The sequence below is a fragment of the Psammomys obesus genome, unplaced genomic scaffold (genome assembly GCF_907164565.1).
Source record: "Psammomys obesus unplaced genomic scaffold, mPsaObe1.curated_primary_1811, whole genome shotgun sequence".
Lineage (NCBI taxonomy): Eukaryota > Metazoa > Chordata > Mammalia > Rodentia > Muridae > Psammomys > Psammomys obesus.
In genome coordinates, this window is record NW_026585698.1 from 6,311,088 (window position 1) to 6,337,617 (window position 26,530).

Sequence of the window (26,530 nt, forward strand, 5' to 3'; positions counted from 1 at the left end):
GGAGCACAGTTCAAAGGACAGACTTATAGCACGGAAGTGTGATGTGTCCCTAGAAACTAGGGAGAGCATGTCATTGCAGGGAAATAGTGTATACCGTGCTGCTACTGTCAGCTCTCACCAGTGGGCGGACAAGCTCCATGACATACACTCAAGTCTACACTGTACAAAACTGCCAGGCCTTGCCAAAAACGGCTCAATGGCAAGTACGAGAGATTATGGTTTAGGGAAATATATATATGGGAAAAATTGAGTCGGAGCAATCCTGCTGCAGAGTCAATAGCATTTTCAAAGATTCATAGTATTCGTGAGAGGACTGTACCCAAAGTCAGTTCAACAAACACAGCTGCAGAACACGCATTTATATCACTATGAGATGCATGACTTCTGAGAGCCAAAGTCATTAAATTTTTTCCATTTTCCATTTTCTCATGAATATATTTAAAAGAGGTAATAGCTGTCCATGTGCTGACTCTGTTAGCAGAAGAAAAGTTTTGCACACAGATACTAACTTTATAACCATTCTATCCGGTGTTTCAAAATGAAAACCACATCAACTAAATTCCATTAATGATCCCCTATATTTTTTTTCATCCAATGTCTTGAACTGAATTGAAGTTTAGGAAGTTCTTTCTGTTAAACATCTAACATTTCTACAACTATTATAAGCAGAATTAAAATGTCAGTTTATGGAAAGATATGTTTTACAAGGAGTATGAATACAAATTTGGTGAAGCACAGCATGGCAAAATGATGCTTTTACCTAACTGTGATATTTATGAAGCAGAGATGGTTTTATGTCTTGCTGTGTTGTTCATAATATGATTCACAACTGCCTTCAAAGAGCCCATGAACCTGTCCATCAGAATGGAAGCCACAGTGCTTCTGATCTGCATACAGAAAATAGTTGATGTATAAAACACTGTCGAATGAAAACAAAACAAACATCAAATGGAAATACACACTTTTGCTCACCATAAACTGGACTTTATAAAGCTTGGGCTTTTGTAAAATTGTCTCATAATTCAACTTACACATGTCTTAACCATTTGGCTTTAAAAAATATTTTTTTCCATGTATTTTACCAAAACTGGCTTTCAAATATCTCAACTTAAAAAAAAATTAATTGATAGAAAAACAATTCATCCTTTGAAGACTTGGCAAAGTGATCATTAGAACCAGAGCTTGCAGGGTGAGAGAGGTGGCTTGTTTTTTAGAAGATCCAAGTTTGATTCCCAGCATCCACGTGGGCAGCTCATGGTTATCCAAACTTCACTTCCAGGAGCTCCCATACCTTCTCTGACCTCCTCAGGCACCAGGTACATATGTGTTTCACAGGCACACATGCAGAACACCCATAAACCTGAGACAAAATAAATAAAACCTTTAATAAAATATATTCATTTTAAAAATCAGAACTGGCCAACAGGAGGAAAATTAAATGTTTTCCATGAAATAAAGACAGCTCAAATTACGTCTGTGTTTGCTTGCTTGCTAGCTTGTTTGCTTATTTGTAGCAAATCCCACTCTATGGCCCAGGCTGGCCTGAAATTCAGTACATAGCCCAAGTTGGGACTGAACAGAGTAATCTTCCTGCTTCAGTTTTCTGGCTGCTAGGATTATAGGTGGGAGCCAAGTCATAATCAGTGATTTAATCTGGAAATATTACAGCCGACATTTTGGAGTAGGCTTTTTTTTTTTCAGCTTTCTTAAGGTTTAATTAGCAGACAGTGTATCTTATTTATTTATTTTTTTGTGAGTCATTTTTTATTTATTACAATTTATTCACTCTGTACCTTAGCTGTAGCCGCCACCCTCGTCCCCTCCCAATCCCGCCCTCCTTCTCTCTTCTCCCATGCCCCTCCCCGGACAGTATATCTTTACGACATAGGATATAATGGACATATTTAGATACCTGTAGTGCTTAAATCAAAATAATTGGTATATCCATAACCTCGCACACGTATTTCTGAGGTGAAGACATTTAAGATCTACTCTGTTAGATGAGACATATTATTGATGACTATAGTCATCATGTTACACAGACTTCTGCTTTGTCTCTCACTGTACCTTGAGCTTTCTGCCCACTTCTGACTCTTTCCTCCCATTCAACCCACAGCTTCTGGCGCTCACCACTTACTTCCATCAATGAGCAGACTTTGGAAGCTTCTGCACGTGAGTGAGATAGTGCCATGTTTGTCTTTCTTTCCCCATCTTAGTTTATTTAGCATATGTCTTCAAGGCTCATCCATGCTGACGAATGACAGGACCTCCTATTGTGAGTCTTAATAATAATATGTATATAACATCGCACATTTTCTTTATCCATTCATTGAATGGATCCTATTGATTCTATTTCTTGCTGTTGTGCTATGAGCAATCTACCGACTTTGTTTCATTCTTTTTTTTTTTATTTATTTTTTTATTATCATTTATTACAATTTATTCAATTTGTATCCGGGCTGTGGCCCCTTCCCTTGTCTCCTGCCAATCCCACCCTTCCTCCCTCCTCTCGCCCTATGCTCCTCCCCTAGTTCACAGATAGGGGAGGTCCTCCTCCCCTTCTGTTTGACCCTAGAGTATCATGTCTCAAAAGGACAGGTTGAATTGTCTTCCTCTGTATAGACCCAGAAGTAGGATTGTTGGGTCGTACAGTAGCTCTGTTTTTAATTGCTTTTAGGAACTTACAGATAGGTTTCCTTGATGGCTTACAAATGTGCATTTTCGCTAACAACTCACATGTTGCTTGTTCTCCCCGTTATCACTGTGACGGTTTTGTCATCTTGCTACAACCCAAAATCCCCTAAGAAGGGAGTGTCAATGGAGAGCTGTACGGATAGTATTAGCCTGTGGGCGTGTTTGTGAGTTTTGTCTTGAGTGCCTTAACTGATGCAGAGAGACCCTGCCTGAAAGTGGATTGCACCATTCCCTGTATTTGAGGCCTGGGCTGTAAGTGCTAAGTATGCAGACTTTCATTCTCTTACCCCACTCCCTCTATCTCTTCCAGCTGCCCCAAGTTCCTTCCTCGACTTCCCCACAACGATGGATGGTGACTGAAATCATAAGGCAAGTGAACCCTTTCTTCCCTAAATTGCTTTCTTGTTGAGATATTTTATCATAGCAACGTAAGCGAAACTAGGACAAACATCAACATGCTGTCCCTATCTTTCTGACAATAGTCATCCTAACAAGTGTCAGGTAATATAGCGCTGTGTTTGCATTTTCCTGATTAGTGATTTCTCATTTAACTGTTGTACATGCATGTGTCTTCTTAGGGAACTGCCAGTTCAGACATTCTATAGTTTCAATATTTAATATTCGGCAAAGTTGTGTGTGTTGTAGGGTTGGTTTCCTGTAGGGATTACTAATAGATGGGTTGGAATGCAACGAAGGTTGGCAAACATCAATAAACACGATACACTGCATTTAAGAACGGGGGACAAAAGCCATCTGATCATCTCAATAGATGAGCATTTGGCAAAATTCAACAACTGTACATAGTAAAAGTCCTCAAAAATCAGGCATAGAAAAAATGTAACTCAACAAAATAAAGGCTATGTATGATAATCCCAGAAGTAACATAACATTCAAAGATGAGAAGTTGATATATTTCCTCTGATATAAAAAAAAAAAAAAAACAATGTTTCCCACTCATGCCTCTTCTTCTCAACATAGTACAGAAGACCCTGCCGAATGCACAGCATTTGGGCAAGGAGACATGAAAGACATCATGGCAGGAAAGAAGTTCAAAGAAGACATGATTTTATATAGGAAATAAGAGGGGGTGGTGAGATAGATTAGTTTTCCAGGGACAAACCCCATTAGGTCCTGATTTTATTATTCTCCTACTGCCCCCCTCCCCATTTTATTGAGATGTTTAGCACCTATATTCATGAGGGATATTGGCCTATAAGGCTTTTCCCTTCTAGTATTCTGATCTGGTTCTACTATTGCAACAACACTAGCCTTCCAAAACTTAGTTTGCTATTACCTGCACCTAGTTCATGACTCTTTGTTATAAAGAGCCAACTGACACATGATCTAATTCCTCTGACCCTCAGAGCTCTCCTGTGTTTAGTGGGAATCTAGGAATAAGCCACTCTCAAGCATGTTGAGAGAATTCAATCAGTTAATACTTGGGGGGAGCCTCTTGTTAACTGTAGAATTCTAAATGCAGGATAGATACACTGTCAAAAAGACTAGTCCCAAATCCCCTTCTCTGTGACCTTTCCCAGACCATCCGTAGTTACCTGACCCAAGGAGACCAGTCAGAGTTTCTATAGAAATAGGGAATGCTAGGCTTGATATAGAAGCTAACAGTGATCTCTGCAGAGAGAGATTATGGACTGAGTTACAGCCATACCATTTCGTGTGCCGAAAGCACTGGAGACATAGATGAAGTAGAAGCCTGAAAGCAGAAGCAGCGTGAGGCCATGAGGCCTGGGTGGGAGGGAGCAGCTGAGAGAAAAACCAAGTGGTTCCTTGAGCTTGGCATACATGACTTCTGCCCAAGATTTCATGCTGTGTCCCACGAGACCCACCATCATGGCTGAGGCTAGGTGATAGAGAGGTCGAGGCCTAAAGAAACCACCTGTCACCTGCGGCAGTGGTCTGAGGGGAAAACCTTGCCAGCAGGCCTGTGCTGAGCTAGAACAGTGAGTGGCTAGGTCAATGATAGCCGCTGAGAGTCTTGACAGTTCAAGAAGAGCCTGAGATCTAGAGAGCAACGCAGAAGCGGAGGTCGTGAGACAGCAGAACCCATGAGAAGAGGAAAAAGAAAACAGTAAGAGAAAAATCATTCCAGAAACCGAGGAGGGATAAATTTTACCAGCGAGCATCACTGAGTCTAAAGGGGACTGTTGTAGGTTAAACTATGTGCCCTTAAGCTGAAGTTCTCACTCCCTAATACTTTAGAACATGGCCTTAATTGCGTATAGTTTTTATGAACTAATGGGTCACCCATTTGACTAGGAACTGTGCAGAAGAGATATTTGGAAACATATACAAGCACTCAAATCCAGCAGAGACGAAGGCAGAGAGGGATAAATAATGCACCCGTGCACCAGGGTTGCGCGTGCGCACGTGATTCCAGAAGTGGGGTGAAGGGATACAAGTAGTACTCTCAGCCCTCGAAAGGAAACAGCACTTTTCCTCGCTCGTCTAGCCTGCAGAGCTGTGAAACAATGCGTTTCTCTGGTTTTAGCTCCCTATCTGTGGTATTTGTTCGGGCCCCTCAAGCTAACCAAGCTAACCAGACGCCTGGAACCACCAATGAATCTGACATAGGCGCTAGCTAACCAGGAGGCTCTTCCAGCTTCTCTCTGGCTCCCGTATCCCCACAGCGACCCCATGGCCTCCGGTAACCTGAGCTCCTCCCCTTCCATGGAACCTGAAAGAACTTGGTTAACTCCGTGGGAGGTTAGCAATGTATGGGAAGGAGTCAATGAAGCAGCCGGAGGCAAGTGGAGCTGCTGCTTTGGAGCCCTCGGATCAGAGGACGAGGAAATTTGAAACAACCTTCCTGACAGCTTCGGGGAGAGGCACGCAGCCAGCCACGCAGGCACTTGGCAAAGCAGAGAACAGCAGGTGATGCTGGGAAACCTGTCTCCATCCTGGCAGCCTTCTGCTAGGGGCCAGGCTCCAGGCTCCCAGTCTCGGGTTATTCCCAGCCCAGCCAACAGAGCAGTTCTCTGAAGGAACCAATTGAGATAATCACCTCGGCTACTCAGGGTGCGCAGTGCAGCAAAGTATTTCAGACATGAGTGTTACACCCAAGCAAAGGTCTCTGGTCACCCAAAAAGAGCTGCTTTCCACGGTGAACCGGAGACCAAGCCAAGGCAATCACCGTCTGGGTTCTTTCAGCCATCAAGCCTTCCCCGGCAGCTCATTTTCCCACAGCCTGGATTCACCTGATGCCTGGTGTGAAGAGAGAGCTGGCAGGCATCCTGACCCTGCCATCTGTGCCTCCTCTCACCAAAGTGGGAAAGCATTCCAAAGAAATGATTTTGAATGCCCCTTCAACCCATTCAAATTCTCCTCACGACCCCACAGGAGAAACGCCTCGGGGACTCACACTGTTGGCTGCCGGAGGGAGGGCTGCCGAACAATACTCTCTGAGCTTGTGCGGAAAGGAAGGGAAGAACTGGGGCAAAAAAAACAAAAGAGCTTTTCTGAGTTTTGGAGAGATGGGACTCAGTGCAGAATCGGAATCACCTCGCAGGTGGTGGAGCCGCATGGCTCATTTGTGGGCTGAATAAGCATTACCAGCCCATTGGGGCTCAAGGTACACCTGAGCACGAGGTGCCAACTGCCTCTGACTCGATGTTTAAATTGCGTGTTTTATTTGTAAGCCAGGTTTTAATTTATTTTGCCGTGTGTGTGTGTGTGTGTGTGTGTGTGTGTGTGTGTGTGTGCGTGTTTGTGTGCCTTCACCTTAAACAAACTTCCTTAAAGGACCTAAAAGCAATGCATACATTTTTTGTTTTGTTTTGTTTTGTTTTTCTTTCCTTCTGCCAGACAAGATTGTGGAGTGGGGTCACGGTGTTTTATTGTCCACAACATTCCTTTGCGATGAATAGTTTTATCTTCACTTTTGAAGGGCGTTATCCAGTTCGGAAAGGTTAGATAACTCAACTAGGACACACAGCTAGTAGACAGAAAGACCAAGAGTTAAATATAGGATTTTTCCACAAAACATCTTCCTGGTGCTGATGAAATGGTCCCCTTATAAAGGGACCTTGAAACCCTTCCAGAGGGTCTGACTTCAATCCCAGCACCTCTATCAGGCAGCCCACGACCACCAACTATAACTCCAGCTCCAGAGGATCCAACCCTCTCTTCTGATCTCAGCACGGAGCCCACATGTCCAAGTTTATGTACATATACACACAGGCGCATGCTTGCACAGAAACATAACTTTTAAGTAAATATGTTTTTAAAACTCTTTTCTAGAAGAGGGGGGAGTTTTTCAGTATCAGATAAGAGAGACTATTTTGCAAGCAATGATTAACATAGCTCTATTATTAAGAAGATCTCTTATTGATGCTATTTTCAAGATAAATCAATTAGCACTACAGTGAGATAACCAGTCATTTCTAGAATAATTCTGTAATCTTGATCCCTAATTAACATAAAGCCCATTTCAGAATTGTTGTCGATGATACTTAGACTGACTCTGCAAGGATCTGCTAGTACCGTAGAATTCAAATCTCAGGCTAAAATTTAAGCTCAGGGACTCTTCCAGAATGTATGAATAGTAGATGTGATTTTTGTGCTGCTCAATTGAGAAGATAAGTGGTTACAAGACAGAATACAAATGTTGTGGTGCCTTTGAATGAATTAACCATATTTTATTGACTGCAATAGGACCTACAAACATTTGAATAATTAGGAGCACTTATGCATAAAAGCACCTCAATCATTCTGTCTACAGCAATAATCAGACCACCCATAGAGTCAAGCTGCCTTAGACAAAGTCAGAGAGGCTCAGCGGGGAAAGTGCCTGTCCAAGGCCACACGGTCACAAGTCAGTGCCTCTGTAAGTTTCTTGGCATGCAAAGTTGGTGTTTTTGGAAGCTGGGCAACAGTTCACCCCAGTGGAAATTCACCTTCTTCACCTCACAAAGCCCTAATGATGGGGGAAACCAACGCAGTTACACAAAGAAATAACTTTCCTTTTCCAGAATGGAATGAAATGTCTCTCCTGAATCCTTACTTTCTCCAACATAAAGCTGTTAATCTTTATCAATTCTGGAAACAAATGGTCAGTTCAAGATTTCTCTCATGCATGATTGGGGGAAGCAGGTAGCGGAGGGACTGAGAGAGTGCTAAGGCATTTGAAGGAATAGGCTTTGCATGTTTGTCCATGCACAAAGCCATGTCTGACCTTCAACTCACCTTTTAAGTCTTAGGCATCGTTATACTTCCAGACCACATCCACTGAGAGGCCACCCGTGTGCCTTTCTACATCTACTCCCTTGAAGATGCCTGTGCAATCCTGGCTTTCCCAAACTATTCTTATGCCTCTCCTGAAACCAAGGCAAGAATCTGACGGTCATCTCATGCCCTGAGTTCCAAAACTGCATCATAAGAGCCAAAATTAAAAGGACTTTTTTCTTCTTCTTTTTTTTTTTTTTCTAACCATTCTTTTTATAAATTCCCTTCGTTAAAGTGTAAGGATGATATACAACCGTGAAAAATACACTGGTTAAACTTCCAGACATCTGTATGCTATCCTTCAATTTGTGGTGACTAAAATAATTTCAGTTATGGTGGCATCACCTTTAAAAGCAGTTGCATGAAAGTCACATCTTTTACATGATATGACCCACAAAATGTGTTTGTGTGTGTGTGTGTGTGTGTGTGTGTGTGTGTGTGTCTGTCTGTCTGGGAGGGAGGGAGGGAGGGAAAATGTTGAAAGATCTTCAAGAAGAAACAAGCTACGGAATTAGAAAAGGATAGAGAAACAGGCCCTAGCCCCCATGCCCACTGTGAAAGGGGGGCTGTTCATACATCCATAAGGCGGTGTGGCTACGGCTCACAACTGCACTGAATATCCAGTGCCCTCCAATTCATTTAAGTCTCAGCTTAAATTGCCTGCTTTAATTGCTCTCTGAAGTTCCACTTGCCTAATACCTTCCTCCTTTGGTCTAGCATGGCCTGAATAGCCGCTGTAAGTGAACTAGGAAATAAGATCCGATCATTGCCTCCTGTAGACCCCCAGCTAAATGAGATCACATCCAAATGTCAGCAAACCTTTCCGGTCTAGGAATAAAAGCAATCTAATAACCTTGACAACCCAAACTTTCTGTGCTGTGCTGGCTTTTACTGCACTTAGTAAACTTCCGGTCCTCTGGCCCCAGCTCTCTCCCCTAGCTCCACCCGCAGCCATCTAACTGTCACAATCACCAGACGCGCCCCCTAGTGGTGGGACCCTCATGAAAGATTCATCTCTTCATGAAGTCTGAAGTTCTTGCAAAGCACTTTCTTTTCCAGACCGCTGAATGCTGCTGTACTTTAAACCACTGTGGATAGTACATTGTCTGTATTACACAAGTTGTTAGGAAACTTCGGAAATCCACGGTGAAGCTGTCACCACACTGGCTTAAGAGGAAGCCTCTGGTGGATGGAGTGGAGCCGGTGAGAATCACAAGAGGCATTGAGCTAAGACCTAGCGTAATACCAAGGGCGACACTGAAGAGAAGCTCAGAAAAGCTCTCCCTCCCTCCCTCCCTCTCTCTCTCCCCCCCTCCCTCTCTCTAAAACCAGTGAGATGGTGAAGTGGGTTAAGCTGTTTTCTGTCAAGCCTAATGGCCTGAGTTCGATTCCTGGGACCCACATGATAGAAGGAAAGAGCCACCTGTGCTAAGTTGCCCTCTGACCTGCGCATATACTCCCTAGCACGCACACATGTGTGCGCACAGAGTGAGAGGAGAGAGGGAGGGAGACATAAATAAAAGTGTTTTTTATATTTTTTTAAAGAAAGGAACAATTAATGTTTCTCGACTGATAGTTATCACAAATCCTCAACTACAAACTGCTGTGAACAGTCCTAGATAATTTAACAAATTTCCCAGCCCACATCCTTTTGTCCTTAGCTCAAAAGCTCAAACCTTTAATAAAATGACAAGATGATCATGGAGTTCTGGCAATGGAAACATAGTAAAACTGCAGATCATACTGTCCAGGACTACGGACAGCCTGACTTTTGCTTCCTTGACTTGGCCACTGCACCCTGGTTAACTTGACCCTTCTCCGTGGTACTGGCCAAAGAAAGCCTCCTGTCGGTGCTTCAGGCTCAGCTGCTAGTCAACAAATTCCTCAAGACCTTTTCAGACTAACTCACTGTGGTTGTACAGTTTTATTTTTGTCTTTATGACCTTTCATTCGAGTGTCACTCTGTGCCCTTGTCTCCGTTCAGTGCTGCCTTGCAGTTTTAGGTCGCCATTTCCAACTTTTGATTCTGTCTATTCTAAATAGTCTAATCCACCAATGATTGGCTCATACGGATCTGGTTAACAATGCCTCTAAGTTCACCTAAATGTCAAAAAGTCAAGGTCGTGAAGAACTTCTCTCCAAGCTGAAAAAAAAAAAAATTGAACAAGTTTAGAAGTCTCAGGTGCAGTATTATCGACCATCCTGAAAGGTGAGAAGGATGACAGAATTAACAGTGATGATGGTGGCAATGACAGTGGCTGAGCATGATGACAAACAGCACTTACCAGTCACCATGCTCCAGTCCTTCGGCCAAGTACTCTAACTGCAATCTCTAATTTTGTTACACAGCGATCCGGTTAGCAGCTGTAACTGTCATCTCCACTTCACAGTTAAGGAAAGTGAGAGTCCTTGAGGAGGCACTTTGATTATACGTTGAGGGAGTGACAAAGCAGAAGTTTTAAAAAGCCAGACTATCCTCCTCCAGAGCCAGTGTCTTAGGGTTTCTATTGCTGTGAAGAGACACCATGACCATAGCAAGTCTCATAAAAGAAACATTTAGTTGGAGCTGGCTTACAGTTCAGAGGTTTAGTCCATTATTGTCATGGTGGGAAGCATGGTGGCATGCAGGCAGTCATGATGCCGGAGAGATCGCCTGAGAGTTCTACATTCGGTAGGCAGGCAACAAAAAGAGAGAAAATGACACTGGGCCTGGCTTGAGTTTCTGAAACTTCACAGTCCACCCTTAGTGACATACTTCCTCTACAACAAGGCCACACCTCCTAATAGTGTCCCTCCCTGGTGGCCAATGGGACCATTTTCATTTAAACCATTCAGACTCAGGTTTTTTGGTTTTTTGTTGTTTTTGTTTTTTTGTTTTTTTTGGTTTTTTTTTTTTTTTGTTTTGGTTTGTTTTGGTTTGTTTTGGTTTTGGGTTTTTTTTGGTGGTGGTGGTGGTGGCTTTTTTGAGATTTTTTTAAATTTACTTTTAAATTACAATTTATTCACTTTGTATTCCAGCTGTAGACTCCTCCCTCATCCCCTCCCAATCCCACCATCCCTCTCTCTTCTTCTCCCATGCCCCTCCCCAAGTCCACTGATAGGGGAGGTCCTCATCCCTTTCCATCTGACCATAGCCTATCAGGTCTCATCAGGACTGGCTACATTGTCTTTCTCTGTGGCCTGGTAAGGCTGCCCCCACCCCAGGGGGAGGTGATCAAAGAGCCAGTCACTGAGTTCATGTCAGAGACAACCCTTGTTCCCCTTACTAGGGAATTCACTTGGACACTGAGCTGCCATGGGCTACATCTGTGCAGGGCTTCTAGGTTATCTCCATGCATGGTCCTTGGTTGGAGTATCAGTCTCAGAAAAGACCCCTGGGACCAGATATTTTGGTTCTGTTGCTCTCCTTCTGTCCTGTTCCCTCCAGGTATTTCTATCTCCCTCTTCTTTCATAAGATTCCCTGCACTCTGCCCAAAGTTTGGCTATGAGTCTCAGCATCTGCTTTAATACCCTGCAAGGTAGACTCTTTCGGAGGACCTCTGTGGTAGGCTCCTGTCCTGTTCCCTGTTTTCTCCCTCTTCCAATGTCTATCCCATTTGCTTTTCTGAATGAGGATTGAACATCTTTCCCAGGCTCCTCTTTCTTGCTTAACTTCTTTAGGTATACAGATTTTAATATGCTTATACTATTTTATATGTCTAATATCCACTTATAAGTGAGTATACACCTTGTGTGTCTTTCTTCTTCTGGGTCACCTCACTCAGGATGATCTTTTTTATTTTCCACTATTTGCCTACAAATTTCATGATTTCCTTGTTTTTAACTGCTGAGAAGTTAAGCAGCAACAAACCAAGTAATCCAATTAAAAAATGGAGTACAGAGCTAAACAGAATTCTCAATAGAGGAATATTGATTGAATGGCAGAGAAACACTTAAAGAAATGTTCAGTGTCCTTAGTCATCAGGGAAATGCAAATCAAAATTACCCTGGGATTTCACCTTATACCCATCAGAATGGCTAAGATAAAAAATTCAAGTGACAACACAGGCTGGAGAGGATGTGGAGAAAGGGGAACCTTCCTCTATTGCTAGTGGGAATCTGAAATTATACAACCACTTTGGAAACCAATCTGGCACTTTCTCAAACAATTAGGAATAATGCTACCTCAAGATCCAGCTATTCCACTCCTAGGCATATATCTAAAAGATGCTCAAGTACACAACAAGGACATTTGCTCAACCATGTTCATAGCAGCTTTATTCCTAATAGCCAGAATCTAGAAACAACCCAGATGTCCATCAACGAAGGAATGGATACAGAAATGGTGGCACATTTACACAATGAAATACTACTCAGCCAGACTCTTTTCTATGTAAAATTTTTACTGCAAAAAAGTTTTTCACACAAACTCCTCCCAGATCTTCCCTACCCACCAAATTTTGTCTGCTCCCCTCAAAAAGACAAAAACTAAGATCACAAAAAGTAGAAAGACAAAACAAACAGTAAGACAAAAAAGTCAAAACATAACAAAAAAAAACTTTTTTAAAAAAAGAGAAAAGGAGTCTGTTGCTGTAGTTCTTTGTCTTATTGAGTTCTTATATCTCTTTTCCCCTTCCAACCCTTATTTCACCCTAATCCCTTCCAACCCACAACACTAGGTAGGAAAGAAAGATCACAGGGGGAAGAGGGCACAGACCTTTATAGGTTCCTTCCTGCTGATTAGGGACATAGAGTTCCTTGATGCAAATTCAGTCTTTGTTGTCAGAATCTCTAGCAGTTCAGCAAACCAACAATAGTAAACACAACAACAGGACGAACCACCACCACCACCAGCAGCAGCAGGAGGAGCAGCAGCTGCCACAGCTCCTCTTGAAGCTCTCCCATTTACACCCTCTCAAGAGTTCCCAGAATTACACTATCGGCAGCTGACAAAAATCACACCTCTGCCAGAGCACCAGACACATTATAGTTTGCTGCTGTGGACAATCTGAAGCAGCCCTGTATCCCACACCTGGGATTAAAACAAACCTATACTCACATAAGACACCAAAATTCTCACTACAGCAATCTGTTTTGTGTTGGGCAACTACTCTTCCCGGTGCCCTATAGTTTTGTTGATATACTCAATAACACTGCATTGAAAAAAAAAAAAAAAAAAAAAAAACCTAAGTTTCCCTTTGCCAACAAGCATCAATTACAAATAACTTCTTGGTGATGGGTGGGACCTGTTTCACTTTCCCCACCCTTCCCTTCTCAATGCTGGGACCCCATCTGTCTTGAACCTATAAGGGCTAAACTCTTAACCACTTCAGGTTTTACTCAAAGCCCTCTGTTACGTCCAGAACTAAGTGTGGATGTGGCCGAATGGAATACATAAAAGCGAATGATCTGGGAGAAGATGTTTCTGCTGCAGTAACTTACAATCCTGCTGGAAGAATGGGGCTTAGATAACAACATAATTTAAGGTCAAAATTGTATTGAAGCAGTACAATGAATGTGCGGCACAACAGAAACAATTCTTCCATGGCTCAGGTTTCCAGCTTTAAGGTTACAGGTGGAGAATTAGAAAACTACACAGAAAGAACCAAAGGGGAAAAATTGACACAGTTAGTTTCCCTTGGCTGATCTTCTCTGGGAAGTTATTAGTCAATTTGTTTTCCCTGTGACAAAATGCAAGGGAGAAATCTACTTTATGGAGGGGAAAAGTTATTTTGGCTCACTGTTTCAGAGGTTTCGGTCTGTTGTCAGCTAGCTTATTCTTAGAGACTCTACCAGAGGCCAAACATAACGCTGAAGATGCTGCTCACCTCATGACAACAGAGGGGCCAGGAACAAACCTTTCAAAGACACACTCTGATGAGCAGGTTCTCCCAGAAGCTATAAATTCACCAATGCATTAAACATAGAGTCTTCACCATCACCTCTTAAGGGCCCGCCTCTAAACACTGCATCAGGGACCAAACTTTCAATGTGGGAGTCTATGGAGCATAGTTTATAGAGTAATTGAACTGTGTGGAATCTCTGTTACTATTATTCACACAATGTTTGGGGCTGGAGTTTATTGAATAAGTGATAGAGAGACAGAGTGTTTGTGTTCTCCCAAATAATATCTGAAATGCTGGACACTGAAATGTCCAGGCATCAAAACCATCAATCAAGCAGAAAAACGTTTTTACTGAAGTTGGTGGCCTGGGTTCCTCCATTTCAATGTAGCAACCTCAGAGTTAAGTTTCATCAAATTCAAAAATCTCATCATCAAAGAGATAGTCAATTAGAATCTCAATGCCCAAAGATAATGAGTTAGTTATGGCCTGCCATCCCAACGGTTCTCAGCAAGTAAATGAGAGAAAACATCTTCAGAAAGTTCTATCTCAAGCCTCTTAGTGTTTGAAGAGAAGTGGTTCGTCTCGTTCTCTCTGTGCAAATAGAAGTGGCATCTAGCTCACCTTCTGTTATGATCCTTGTACAAGGAAACCTGTACTGTGAGAAATAAACTACTGCCTATGGCAGATGTTTAATGATAAGTATTGTCCACATGGGGGGGGGGGGAGCATATGCCAAGCAAAGCACTCTGCAATCAAACCTGTTCATTTCATTGACCTCAGTATTTCCACGCTGCCTTCTTATCTCCCCTTCTGTAGCTCATCTATTTCATGGCGACTTATCACTCAAATCCAGTGATTTTTTTTTTCATGTTTCTAGTCCCTTGTGTTAGCAAAGACACAACTGAATAGGTGAAATGCCACTCTTCTGTGTGTGCATACATGTGTGCATGCAAATACGCATTTGTGTGTGCGTGTACCTATGAGTGAGTCTAGAAGACACTGCAGGATATATTGCTTAACTGCCCCAAACCCTATTTGTTGATAACAGCTCTCTCACCTCATTGGAAGCTCATGGATTCAGCTAAAATGGCTGGCCAGCAAGCCCCAGAGATCTTGTCAGTCCCATCTCAATTCACTCTCACTCTCTCTCTCTCTCTCTCTCTCACACACACACACACACACACACACACACTCAAGCTGGCACACACGCGTGACAATTTTATGTAGGTGCTGGGGATCAAACATGGATCCTCACACTTAGGCAACAAACTCTTTACCAATTGAGCCATCTCCCCAGCCCCCTAACTATTACTCTTAAAGTAAATTGGTATTAAAGCACACAAAATACGACTGATTCTCATTCATTTCCCATTATCTGACTTCATCCCCTTTAGGCAGAATATCTTAATAACCAAATATTTGCATAATGTCTTTATTTTTATGTCCTTGAATCCAACCAAATGTTTTATGATTGTTCCCATCCCTCTAATAGTATCCAATCCAATTAACTATATGTTAATTTTAGGTAACTTGGGATAGTCAGAGCACTACGGTGAAACATACATCAAAAATGAGTCAGAAAGAAAGGAGCTCTAGACAGGAAAATGTCAGAGACATCTCCTCCCACTTCTGTCATTAGGAGAATTCTAATAGTAATGGGAGGAGGTGGGATTGAGAACGCATCATTTGAGGATATCCTTGAGGGTTTGCTGAGTGAAGCTTAGCAACTTTTCTTAAAGCTTTTTTCCAGTAGGTTCCTCATACCTGATAAAATTTCCCAGATCTTTAAGGAAAAGGTGTCTAAGGTCACTGAATATATACCAGGAGGACAGAAGAGGCAGCTCAGTAGTTACTGAGCTTCCTGAGCCAGGAGTGGTGGCACAGGCCTTTAATCTCAACACTATGGAAGCAAGGCAGGCAGATCTCTGCAAGTTCAAAGCCATCATGGTCTATATGAGTCCCAGGTCAGGTAAGGCTGCTCTGCTTTGAGTCCAAAGCATCTAGGATGGAGCCAGGCCTCTAATAGCTGGGAAATTATTGTTTCAGGAAAAACATGTTTAAAAATGGTTGCATATGGATTATCCTTGGGGACACATCTCTTTGATTTCAGAATTCACACAAGCTTGAAAACATTTTAATGGAAGTCTAATTATTGTTTTAGTATACTATATCAAAAAGAAAAAGTGGAGGAAGCTTGCAGTACAAACATAGGGGCTGGAGTTGAGGTCCCAGTATCCATTTTAAAACTGGGTGTGGTCCTGAACATATTTGTAACCAGGGAATTGAGTGGGGTAGAAACAGGACAGGGGGATACCCAGTTTAGCTGGAAAAAAAAAAAGTGAACTTCAGCTTCAGCAAGAGAGCCTCCCTTTCAAAGAAACAGGCTGAAAGTGACAGAGGAGGACATTTGATGCTTTCCTTCGGCCTATGAAGATGACTGCAGGCACACATGTGAGGAGAGAGAGACAGAGATTCAGGTAGCAAGAAGCTGTGATCGATTAAAAGGACCCTGTACAGTCACATCCTTCATCCATGGTTTACAAGGGTTGTAGCGCCCTCCTCTGCTTGCACATTCCTGTTTTCCCTTGAAGAAACTGAACAGTCCCACCTCTGAGCATCTCCCCCATGCAGACCCAGATGGACAAATGCACAGGGTCAATGGCTCCGTGGCAATTAGAATATTTATCTACTTCAATAGCTATAACGCTGTAAGCATTTGTACAGAGGAATTGCTCACAAAGCTTTGTGTCTTGTTTACTCCTCTTTGAGCCCAAAGCTCCTAGTATGGAACCTGGCCTCTAATAGCTGAAAAATCATTGTTTATGCATTAGGAAAATTTCACAGATTTCACAGCAGTTGCATGTGGATCATCTTTGGGGACACAGCTCTTTGATTTCAGAACTCACACAAGCTTGAAAAATTTTTAATGGAAGTCTAATTATTGTTTTAGTATGCTATACACTTTTTATGTAAAATTCCCAGATGCCCAAGAGGCATGGATAGATTCTTAAACCTGGTGTTATATCATTTGCCCATATTTTATTCCTCATATTGTGATGCGTTCATGGAGATAAGACTGGTGGAGAGAAAAAGAGGTAATTGACTGAGTCAGCCTTGAGGACACATTGGAGCGGGGCTCTCTTATTACTTATTAATAACCTGAAGATGTTTACAAGACTCCAAATGTTGCCTTTAAATGAACAAATAAACCTCCGGTTTTAGACTCACCAATACAGGGGGGCCAATTAACTTCTAGCAAAACATACTGATTTACACATTTTTCGGCTAGTTTACAAACAATAATTAGAATGTTCAGAAGTGGGTGAGTATATGCTTTCATATGCTTATGACTATATATTCCAATATATATAATCCAAGAAAATCCTTCTTATAATTTCATCTACTGATACATACTTTAACACAAGAATATTTAATATTCTCTAATTACCGAATTTTAAATATGAGGATTCACAAAACCATTTGGATGTTATAGCTGCCAGTTTTCCCTCCCATCATCTTCTAGGCAAAGGGTACTCTTTGAAGATACAGTTGGGTGTCCATAACCTTTACATGCTATTCTAACTCCTCGCCCTGACCCATAGAAGCACTTAGCAAACGTGCTTGAATGCATTAGAACGTATCCACGGTTGGTATACTATCATAACTAACGGTATGGAGTTGCTATCTGTTCTGAGAGCCCATGGTCTTGAAAAGCCTCCTCCACATAGTTCTGATGATGCTGCGGCTGGAGCAAACCAGGTCTTTGGGACTCTTTGTCCCTGCCTTAGCTCAGGATGAATACTCAGGGCCTCCCCAACTCTAACGGCCACCCGGAGCTTTTGTTTCTTGCTTTGTTTTTGAATTTGTTCTTTGAGAATTTTATACACGTATGCAGTGAAAGATGACTGCATCCACTCTCTTACTCCCCTCAACCCTCCGCAGATTCTCCATGGATTCCTTGTAACATGAATCCCTCCAAACTCATGTTGCCTCCCTCTTTTTTAAACTAAGACCAATTTTACTACTTAGATGTGCTTGGACGTGGGGCCATCCACTGGAGCAAGGGCAACGTCCCTCCCTCTCCTTTTCCTTCTCCCTCTTTCTCCTTCTCTTTCTTCATCTTAACTTGAAGCTTCTCAGATCAGGTTTTTCCCTTTGCAGAAATTTTGCCTTGGAGCAGTTCCCCGCTGATTCCGAACCAGAGGCAAGCAGCGTTCTCATTACCATAATCACCTCATCAGTCTACATTTTAATGGAGGCGGCTTCTTAAACCCTTTTCAAAACCCAAATCAGAGAGTGGATTTTAAAACAAACAAGTTAGCACCACTTTAAAGCCCATTTCCAGTCATTCTCACATCCTTAGCACACATCCTTTCAAACTTCAGCAGTCATTTCGGAGGGGAGGAGACACCCGAAGGTTTTCTGGTCTTCAGGAAACATTGTTAAGATGGATTTGTTGAACAGATTCATTACACCATCTCACACTCCTGCCAAAAGTTTTTATTAGATTTCTAAACTGAAGATGCAATACTTTATTTTTAACCGTAACAATCGGAAGCTTTCTGAGAGAGAAAACGAGAAAGTCAAATGATCCTAAGCTTTAGTACTGAAGATGAAATTGGGCACCTTCAAGTGGAACTGGCTGAAAGTCGGATGGGGAGGATGTACAATGAGGCCAGCAAGCAAACCCAGAATCACGAGGCTCCCTCGCACTAGGACCTAACTTCTCGCTTTGTTTGATTCCCTTATTTAGCACAGCTCCATCTCATTCACTCTGTCAACAACAACAAAACCCTTCCTTAACTCTTTCAACACAATCACAACCCTTGACTGGCAGGTTCCTTACAAGCCAGTGTGCCGGCTCTCAGTCCCAGAAAAGAGTTATGGGGTTGTCTAACCCCAACTTCTCTTCAATGCAACAATCTATTCTCTGGTGTCATTAACAAAGGGATGCTCAACCCATCTGCTTCAAGGTTTTCAAGGAGATACGGTGGTCCAATATTTATAGGGTACATTAAAGATAGCCCAGCCATTTCGATCATACAGTCTTCCCTAAATTGTACTGCTGATGGTGACATGGAGATTTTGAGACGCTGAAAGATGTATTACCATTGTGTAGCTAGAAGATGGCTAAGGAAAGACTCGGTAAATCTTTGAACTACAAGTCTGTATTTATTTCCCCCCTGGCATCCCCCCTGGTCGGACGGAGTCCAGTGACTCTGTTCCGAGCATGATATTCCACTGTTTTCTTGGACAATGAATGATAATGATTTTAAAAGCCAACAAAGCTCGATGGCGGAGATGGTTCAATTGGCAAAAGGCTTGCCACACAAGCATGAGGACTTGAGTTTGAACCCCAGAAACCATGTACAAATCTAGGCCATGATGGTATCAGCACATGGAAACAGGTAGAGAGGATCCCTTGGGCCAGCCAACACAGCTTAAAGGGTGACTCCCAGGACCCAGTGAGATTCTGGAAAGGACAAAGGAAAGGAGGAAAGGAAGGATGGAAGGAAAGAGAAAGGAAGAAAGAGAAGAAAAGAACGATTGCACGAAAGAAAAGCAAAAAAGAAAAGACAATCAAGGGGAATGGCTCCTGGAAAAAAAAAAAACTGAGGCTAGCCTCTAGACTCTGCATCCATGCTCATATGTGCATATGAATATGCACAAAGTCACTAAGGAACAAAGCGTGTCCCTGTGTAATTTTTTTTAGCCTTAAATGGTGCTTACTACATGAAAGGTACTGGCTGCCAATACTAACCCATTTGACTCCCATAATAGTCATAAAATGGCCACTGTTGTAATATGATATCCCATTCTATAGGTGAGAGGCAGAGCTAGGTATGGACCACAAACAGACCTCCAGACTCTGTATAGCATCCAGCCTCACTTTCACTGCAGACATTCCATTCTTGGTCACAAATGAATAAATCTCCTTCGGTCAATTAACACCTGTCCTAGTTAGCTTGGTCAACCTGACACACCTTAGAGTCTGAGAGGAAAACCTCCATTTGAGGAATCAGCTAGAACAGATTGGCCTGTAGCCATGTCTATGGGAAGATTGTCTTGACTGTTAATGTAGGAAGGCACAGCCCACTGTGGGCAGCACTATTCCCTTTGGCAGGTGGTCCCAGGCTGTAGCTCGCTAACCAGGAGCAATCCAAAAAACAGCATTCCTTTGTGGTTTGTTTCAGATCCTGCCTTGACTTCCCTCACTGATGGACTATGACCATATTTTGTTGACAATTGACTGACAGCAGCTTTTAAGCTTTGCCCCTGCCTCACCCCTTACACTCACATCTGGTAACAGGCTGAATGTTTGCCCCTCCCTCATCTTCCCTCTGCCAACACTCATGTAAGGAACTGATTGCCTGTGCCTCATTTGCCTTCTTACCCGTACATATCTGATAATACACTGAATGTTTGTCCTCTACAATCTGCATGTTGGACCCCAATCTAGGTGCAAGTGTTTGAGAGAAAATGAAGTCAGCATTAAAAAGACCAGAGTTGGCCAGGACACACCAAGCCCAAGTTCTCAGCACAAAGGACATTTATTTGCCACAGAGGAACAAAGGGCCGGGAATAAGAGACAATGACTAGAGATAAATAAAGAAGGAGAAGGGAAAAGGAACGAGGCAGATGGGGAAGGGATATTTTGTTCAGTTTCAGACCATAACAAAGTGGACCTGGCCTCCCAGGTGCTCCCAGCATCCCTTGGTCCCTACTTTCTGCAGGGCATGGCTGGTATACCCTGCCCTCTACCCTGAACTTTCCAGCCCAGGGGCAGAGGCTTCCCATTCTCCAATATATATAATATATAATATATAATATATTAGACATTTTGATTCCCCTTCTCTCTTCTCTTGCTTACTCGCTCTCTCTTCTTTCTATATTTCTTCTCCTTCCTTTTCTCTCCTCTCTCTCCTCTCTCTCCCCCTCTCCCCTCATCCCCCTGCACTGTGGCTGACTTGTCATGCATTCCCAGCCTCAGTAGGTTCATCCTATTTGTCCCAAGGAACAAATGACTGCCTCTGGATAGAAAAGAGACAGACTAAGATGTTTGGGTTAAATGCCTCAGGGGACACTGAAGCCATACAATTCCCTTCTGCCCAGGAACCCTCACACGTCCCCACCCTTAACCAAGTTCAAACAATGCGTCAGTCTCCTTTCCTGGATCCCAAGCCCTTGTAGAGCTACTGGACCATGGTCTTAACACCATTATGTAAATAACAAACATAATCACTGAAACTTGTGGTTCAATCATATTTTTTTCACCCACGTTCTTTTTCTCTCTGTCTCTTTCACTCCCCCACCACTTTCCTTCCTGGATGTCCATGAGTCTGTCATACTATCTGGCATGGCTGACCTTAAGAAGAGAGACTAAAGCATCTGATCTAATGATCTGATGAAAGTTCTACATAGAACTTTCTCTGGCTGATAGCAGACAAAACCACATACAGAAACCAGATATTTGAAATGATGCTGATGGCTTGAAGATGGAAGGGCCCACACAGACAGAAATGTAGATGGCATCTGAGAGCAGCAAGGGATCCCCATCTGATAAGTAGCTAAGAATAAGAGGGGGTGGGGAGACTGCCATCTCGCTACAAGAAACTCTTCTCTGCAAAGAACCTAAATGTACATAAGAAGCTGTCCTGCCTGTGAGATTCCCGAGGGCTAATTTTTGTGGTACCCGTTAAGATTCTGTAGCAGAGAGTCCGTCTAAGCTGACCCACTGTAAAGAAATGATCGCTTCTTACTGTACAGAAGTGATTATTGTTTGAAGAGATGGACAGGGTTACCCTGGCCTGCACATTACACACAGCAAAACACCCCACAATCTCTGTCTTAGTCCCTTTCCCTGTTGCTGTGATGAAGTACTGACAAAAGCGACTGAAAGCAGAAAGGACTTAGTCTGTCTCACAGTTCAAGGACGTAGAGCATAGCTCACAGTGGGAGAGTCAAGACAGCAGGAGCGGGTCCCTTCACATCTACAATCAGGAAGTAGGGATCGACGAATGTGCAGTCAACTCACTTTCTCCATTCATGGTCTAAGCTCCCCTGGCCAGGTCACACTTCTGCTCACAACTGAGATGCATCTTCATTCATCAATTAACTTGTCAAGATATTTCCCAACAGGTATGCTCAGAGGCCCATCTCCCAAGTGGTCTGAGTTGATGATTAATCCTAACTGTCACAATACTGTATTAATATGTAATTATATCTAATCTAAAATAAAATATATAACTTAAAAATTTTTTATTGAAAGCAATTCTATACTACTCTTTAAACCAAGGAGTGACCCCAAGGGAATTCTCCAAGGATACTTCAATGTGTGTGAAATGCAGAGATTTTTTTTTTCCCTGTGGGTTTTAACATTGTCTGTGAATTTGGTATTGTCTTAGTTAGGGTTACTGTTGCTCTGATGAAACACCATGACCAAAAGCAAGATGGGGAGGAAAGGCTTTACTTAGTTTACACCTCCACATCATTGTTCAGCAGTGAAGTGAGTCAGGGCAGGTATTCAAACATGGTAGGAATCGGGAGGCAGGAACTGATGCAGAGGCCATGGAGGGGTGCTGTTTACTGGCTTGCTCCTCATGGCTTACTCAACCTGATCTCTTAGAGAACCCATGACTACCAGCTCGTGGATGCCCCCACCCGCAATGGGCTGGGTCTTCCCCCATCAACCACTAATTAAGAAAATGCCCTACAGGCTTGCTTACAGCTCCATCTTATGGAGACATTTTCTTAATTGAGGTTCCCTTCTCTCAGATGACCTTAGCTTGTGTCAAGTTGACATAAAACTATCCAGCACAGGTATATATCTACCACTTTCCATCCTCCAATAGTCTCTGTCTTGCAAAACAATTACAGGATACCATTCCTCCACCCCCACTTCCACCACTACCCCTTACACAGATCATGCACACTTACAGCAGGTTTGACTGTGATGCCCCCATTGCTGTAGAGTTTATTGCTGTGTTTTTGCACCCTCAGTAGACAAGAAGTCAGGAAGGAATCTTGGTGCTGAGTTGCCAGCAGGAGGGGAAAATGCAAGAAACTCATTCTTGTACTTGGCACTAAGTGTTTGTCAGAACCATTGCAGAGGGAGAAATGAATCTGTCGCTAGCAGCATTTTCATTCTGGATGGCCCTAAACACGAGCAGCTGGGCTGAGATTGCCTCCGCAGTGTTCACAAGGGACTTTTACAGCTGTCACATCTAAGCAAGTCTCGGAAACCGTTTCTCAAAGCCAGACTTATTTGAGGCAAGCATCTGGTGACAAATGTTGAAAGAATAGCAAAGCTCCTCTGTACTGTGGGTTTCTTGACCTTCTGTCTATTAATGTTCAACTTCTTCCCTCCCCTCCCAATTTCAAGCCATCACCACTGGGCAGTGCCTAGAGCAAGTTGCTAGAGACAAGTGAAATAGATTCCTTTGCTCCTCTGCCTGACCAAAGTCAACACATTAAAAGTTAGCACGTCAGTTGGCAGGGGGGAGCAGGGAGAATACTTGCTCAGTTCTCCGGTGGAAAACGGCTTCTCCTTCACCAAACCCAGTTCAAACCTTGAACACTAAATCATTTTACAATTAACTATGTCAGCCAAGAATATTGTTTGCAGGGACTTTTTTAAGGCATAGAAGTTCCTTCACAGAGAGTTTTGGAGTTGCCTGGACAGAAAGCATAGAAAAACTCTCCTATTCTGGCCTGGTTTCTCTTCCATTAAGATGATCAAATTCAAGTTTATATAGTAGGGGGAGCAGAGAAGAAAACTGATCTTTCCTAGCAATTGGGAGATGAAGGCATGAGGATCCAAGTTCAAATAGAGCCTAGGGCTACAAAGACTCTCGAAACAAAAAGGTTGTGGGAAGAAGGTTAGGGCTAGGCATACATCTCCGCTAAAACAGAGCGCTCACCTCCAATGTCCAAGGCTCTGGATTCAGTGTCCACCCAGCATTACATAAAACCAGCTCTTGTTACTAATCCCAACATTCCTGAGATGGAAGCAAGATCAGTAGTTTAAGCTACATAGCAAGCTTCAGGCTAGCCTGGGCTACAAAAGACTAGTCTCAACAACAACAACAAAAGAAAAGGAAACAAGAGGTGAGTTCTCTGATCAGGCGGAATTCCGGTTAGACGAGAACCCTAACTCCTGTAATTAGCAAGTGTCCTGGGAAGAATTCTTTACTGTCCCTGAGTTAACAGATGAGAGACAATTGTCCCTGACCCTCTCCACCCAAAAACCTGAAAAAGGAAAACTGTGCATTCCAGAGTTGTCTTTTGTCCTGATACTATATCTTTTCAGAGAATCCTTTAAAGAGGCTGTAACAAGTAATTTACACAATGAGTCCTTTTGACCTCTGACTTGACCCCAATTGGACTTTCTCATAATGGGAAGCCAAGGAGTTCAGTGGAGCCTCCACAAGGAAAACTAGGAAGGCAAAGTGAGCTTTCACCTCACACTGTGGGCGGTTTTCCCATTTGCCCTTCTGCCCCTTGATACACCATGCTGTGTATGCACACACTTCTCTGTCCTTTCTCCACAGCACAGAAAAACAACACACATAAACCGGAACACGAACAATCACCCCAAACATGCCATTTTGCTACAGAAGAAACAATGAATTATTATCCACCAGCTCAACTTTGTCTTAAGTAACTAGTCACTGTCCCCAGAGCAACAAAACTGCTACTGTTCTGTTTTCAGGCTGCCAAATAAATTATTAGAAGAAGACCATGCCCAGTGGAGTTCCCGGCTGCTAAACTATTCCCTAGGCTTAGCTGCCTTGGAGCTAAAAGGATAGAGAGAGAGATTGAAAGGGAACACAGAGAGATTAGGGAAACTGGATCATTTGATAATGGATGCCAAGAAGTCCCACCTTTTGCAACCAGAGAACCAGGGGAGCTGCTGGCATGAAGCTCAAGGTCTGAAGTCCCAAGAACATGAAACTCTGATGTCAAAGAACGGTGTTCCAGCCCAGAATGGAGGGACTGTGACCTCCCTTCACTTTCTGTTTTCCTGAGCTCTCTCTGAGTTGAGTCCACCCACATCGGAGAGGGCAGTTGTTTCACTCCGTGCAGCCTTTCACACTCCCACTTTTGTGGAAATGCTCTCACAGACAGACCCAGAAAACTAACCTCTCTGGAGACACTCCCACAGAGGTACCCAGAGATGTGCTTTCCACGGTGATTATAAATCCTGTGGAGGTGAGACTGGAGAGGAACCGTTGTGGTGGCCACGTGTTGCAGTTAATTTGAGAGAGTTTAAGAGTGGATGAAAGGATAGACTACTAGTCAATATATAAACACATGTTTATCTCCCCCTCCCCGTTCATTAAAAAAAACATTTTGGTGTGTTTATATTCCAAAGAGAAAGAGACAATAAAGAAGACAAAGATCATTGATAAAGAACAAAAAAATTTTATGAAAAAGATTTCCAGTAACCCCAAAGTTATTTGAACTACAGTGTAGTTGTAACAGGTAGGCTTTGGTCTGAAGACAGCTAGTATCCATGGAGGGAGGGAAGCAAGGGTGTATCAATCAATCAATCAAAATATGGGATATATATATATATATATTACAGATGTATTCTTATGGGCAATTGCTTTTGTTTCCCTGCTTTTCTTAGGGAGATAAAATATGCCAGTTGAGGGAAGAGGGTTGGTCCTTCGAGGAGAGAGAGGACGAAAAATGTAGAGTGGGTGCTGGGCAGCCCTACTGAATGTTTGTGATCATGTATGTACTCAGGCAGACACGTGCCTGGATAATCCATTATCCCGAAACCTTCAGGGTCCTCTTGCTAAGGTGAACTACTATTATGCTTAGAGAAATCCCATACAAGAAGAAAAACCACTAAAATTTCTCATTCTGTGTGTGTGTGTGTGTGTGTGTGTGTGTGTGTGTGTGTGTGTGTGTATGCTGCGTTTCTATTTGTGCAGATGCCCATAGAAGCCAGGAGAGGGCGTCAGATCCCCTAGAGTGGGGATTACAGACTGTTGTGAGCTGCCCAACATGTGGGCTAAGAACCAAACAGGACCCTCTGCAAGAGCAGCAAGTGTTGTGAATCGCCGAGCTCCCCCTCCAGCACTCTTGTTCTCTACTTGCATTATTCCAAACCATTTACTAATACTGTTTGAGTGGAAACTGTGAAGTAAACCGTTAGAAGATGAATATTCTTATAGGAAGCGGAAAATAATTATTTCTTTATAAGTTCCTGAAGCAATGCCTAGCATGCAACTAGTAAACGTGCAATAAGCAAGGAAAAATCTAAGCGCTGAATGGTTGTGCGTGTACTTAATTACACATGCCTCACAGTATCCTGGGGGCATCTACTCTCTAACCTCTAACAACTAGGAACCCTAAAAATCTCAGTGTAACTTTAAGCTCAAATAACTTCATCAAAAATACAAATACAATCCTACCTCCTTCTCTCCCCCCACCAAAAAAAAAAAAAAAAAAAAAAAAAATCAGCCTTTGAGAGTTAAATTATTTAGATTTCTTGTTTATATAATTTTGTGCAATCAAAAAATAAATTTTTAATCCTAATGTTTTGTTTCGATGTTTGACACCTTGAATAAGGGCCAGAGAAAATAAAATTAACAATTTATGATTTAAAACACAAATCTCAAAAAGTATATATGAGATGTGAATAATTCAACAATCAAATTATGAGCTTGTAATTTCTTGCTATTTACACGTTTGACTCCTTCAGAACTTAAAATTACACAAGTTTGTTTTTGAAATTCTGAGCCACAGTAGGAAGATTCTC

General features: G+C 42.6%; 1 long non-coding RNA gene across 1 annotated transcript; it reads right to left on the reverse strand.

The window, feature by feature from the left end:
* Window positions 1-1,037: 1,037 nt before the first annotated feature.
* On the reverse strand, window positions 1,038-24,724 carry LOC129670357 (uncharacterized). Its single transcript, XR_008719184.1, has 2 exons — window positions 24,642-24,724; window positions 1,038-1,360 (listed from the first exon to the last, which is right to left on the reverse strand). It is a non-coding gene; the product is annotated as an uncharacterized LOC129670357 (long non-coding RNA).
* Window positions 24,725-26,530: the final 1,806 nt, after the last annotated feature.